This window comes from Gorilla gorilla, chromosome 2 (assembly GCF_029281585.2).
Source record: "Gorilla gorilla gorilla isolate KB3781 chromosome 2, NHGRI_mGorGor1-v2.1_pri, whole genome shotgun sequence".
Lineage (NCBI taxonomy): Eukaryota > Metazoa > Chordata > Mammalia > Primates > Hominidae > Gorilla > Gorilla gorilla.
This window is the reverse complement of record NC_086017.1, coordinates 82467906-82470788: the sequence shown is the minus strand read 5'-3', so window position 1 is coordinate 82470788 and position 2883 is coordinate 82467906. Positions and strand designations below refer to the sequence as shown.

The 2883-nt window shown below is 46.9% G+C and overlaps 1 non-coding gene across 1 annotated transcript; it reads right to left on the bottom strand.

Moving 5' to 3' along the window:
• Nucleotides 1-1248: 1248 nt before the first annotated feature.
• On the bottom strand, nt 1249-1412 carry LOC115934250 (U1 spliceosomal RNA). The gene has a single exon (XR_004070066.1). It is a non-coding gene; the product is annotated as a U1 spliceosomal RNA (small nuclear RNA).
• Between the last annotated feature and the right edge of the window lie 1471 nt (nt 1413-2883).

Sequence of the window (2883 nt, the reverse complement as noted above, 5' to 3'; positions counted from 1 at the left end):
GGCTGCTGTGATTGGGGAGCCCACGGGTAGCATCTCACCCAAGTGTCGGGGGTCAGGCAAGGCCAGCTAGAGGAGGTGGCATCTAAGCAAAGTCTAGAGAAAGGAGGGAAAATGGGTTATGTGAAAAGAGGGGTTTGGGAAGGTGAAGGGGCAAAAGGAAGAAGTCCTTTCCAGGTAGAGGCAACTGTATTTGCAGATGTCTTGGACTGTTAGAGGCGCAGAAGGTAATTCTTTTTGCCAGGATGCAGAATTGGAGGAAAGGAGAGACGGAGCTGGGGCTGGAGAGCTGGGGCCTTGGTGGGAGCTTTGATGTTGTGTCAAGGAGTAAGGGCTTCCTCCCGGAGAGCACAGGGAGCAGCTGATGGCCTTGGCGGAGAAGCCCCCATCAGTACATGTGCATTTAGGAGGCTTCCTGTGACTGCTGTGTGGAGAGGCTGGAGGCCAGCTATGAGGAGCACAGCCTAGACAGATGCAGAGCCCACAGGGCCCTGAGATAGATTATTTGCAAAAGAGAAAGAAAAGAGACTGGGCACAGTGGCTTATGCCTGTAATCTCAGCACTTTGGGAGGTTGAGGCAGGCAGATCACTTGAGGACAGGAGTTCAAGACCAGCCCAGCCAACATGGCAAAACCCCATCTTTACAAAAAATAGAAAAATTAGTTGGGTGTGGGGGCACATGCCTGTAGTCAGCTACTCTGGAGACTGAGATATGAGAATTGCTTGAACCTGGGAGGTGGAGGCTGCAGTGAGCCGAGATCGTGTGACTTCACTCCAGCCTGGATGACAGACGGAGACTCCATCTCAAAAAAAAAAAAAAAAGAAAAAAAAATAGGGAGAGAGAGAAGACAGGCTTCAAGGAAGCTCTTGAACACAGAACAATGTAGCGTGTGGGTGTGGGTGTGGGTTGCCCAAAGCTGGCCCAATGAAGAATGGGGTTGAGCCAACCTTCAGGCCAGAGCTTCCTCTACTGCCGGCCTGGCACCATTCAGGAACCAACACACAGCCCGGATGGATAGCTTTCCTAGGCCTTCCTTTTAAAAAGTGTGAGTTCTCCTTCATCGAAGTTATAGGAAAGCAACAGAGACTTGACTGAAAGAAAAGGATTCACTCCACACCACATTGGAGAAACAAGCTCAGAACAATAGGTCTGCAATTCTCAAAGTGCTAATTCTTGCCTTTTGGATTTTTTTGTTTGTTTTTAGTTCAGTGGAATTTTTATTTATTTATTTTTTAATTTTTATTTTTTAGTAGGGGAGAACATGAACGCAGTCCCCTACCACCAGAAATTATGTAGTCGAGTTTCCCACATTTGGGGAAATTGCATGAGTCAGCACATCTGGAGTGCAATGGATAAGGCTTGCCCTAGGAAAACCACTTTCATGATCATAGTATCTCCTCTGTCAGGTAGTTAAATTTTTTAGAGACAGGGTCTCACTATATTGCTCAGGCTTGAGTGCTGTGGTATGATCATAGCTCACTGCAGCCTCGAATTCCTGGGCTCAAGGATTTCAAATATCCTCCTGCCTCAGCCTCCAGCCTCCAGGGACTATAGGCTTGAACCACTGTGCCTGACATTAAAAACAAAACGAACAGAAAAACAAATAAAAAACAGCAGCAACTACCCAAAGCTCAGCGTTTGATGTTTGTAACACATGCCTCATCTCTGAGAGGCATGAGATGAGAAGTAACCTCATCTCTGTCTTTGTTGCCCAATGGACACGATGACGGAAGTGCAATGTGTTTGATGCTGAAATCACACAACATATTGCCATCATCAGTTAAATGATGAATCTAGTACAAATTATTTGGTGTTCAGGAGGGAGTTGAACCAGATTTTGTGGATGTCTCTAATTTTAGATGACAAGGGAGCAATGTCTGGGAGTTTTCAAGGTAGCCAGGCAGAAAGGGAGGTAGTGTGATTTTCACAGGTGGACCGCAGGTCCACTCTTTCCTCTGGGGAACATCAAGGTACTTACAGGCACCACAAAATCCAAAAGAGCCTGGGACTTGAGAACAGAGCCAGAGTGTGCCCTTCTTTTCTTTTTCTTTTTTCTTTTTTTTTTTTTACACACAGAGTCTGTGTCTCCCAGGCTGGAGTGCAGTGGCACAATCTCAGCTCACTGCAACCTCCTCCTCCCAGGTTCAAGCGATTCTCCTGCCTCAGCCTCCCAAGTAGCTGGGGCTACAGGCGTGTACCACCATGCTCAGCTACTTTTTGTAGTTTTAGTAGAGATGGGGTTTCATCATTTTGGCCAGGCTGGTCTCAAACTCTTGGCCTCAAGTGATCTGCCTGCCTCGGCCTCCCAAAGTGCTGGGATTACAGACGTGAGCCACCATGCTTCGCCCAGAGTGTACCCTTCTGCTGCCATTGTTTCAGGAGCAAATTCAGTTAATTGAAGGACAGTCCTCGGGGTCAGTTCTCAGGCTAGAGTTAGCACCCCGGGAGGATGGTGGATGGGGTGGAGAGAGGGGCTTTTCTAGCTAAATGTAAGCAATGGGCCTGTTCTTTAAATATCCTTACAGCTGGATTTCAGTGTCTCACCCCTCTGGAGCTGTGAGGACTTCGACTAGATTGTTTTCCTTCAAGAAAAAAAAAAAATTCATGAATTGCTTAAGGCCCTACAGTTCTTGTTTCATCTATATATTCCCTATGTCTGCAATTATGACCAACACACAATAGGTGCTTACTAAAAGTTCAATGACTAGATGACCAGGTGAATTGTAATTTCCCCTCTGTTGTCAATTTTTGTTTACCTGGTTTTTGTTTGTTTTCCCCACTTGTTCTCATTCTCCTGTGGGAGCAGAGGTTGCATCTCTCTTCATGAGGACTATTTCCCCAGCGCCTAGCGAGGGCCTGGCCCTGAGTCCACTAGGTGGAAGTTG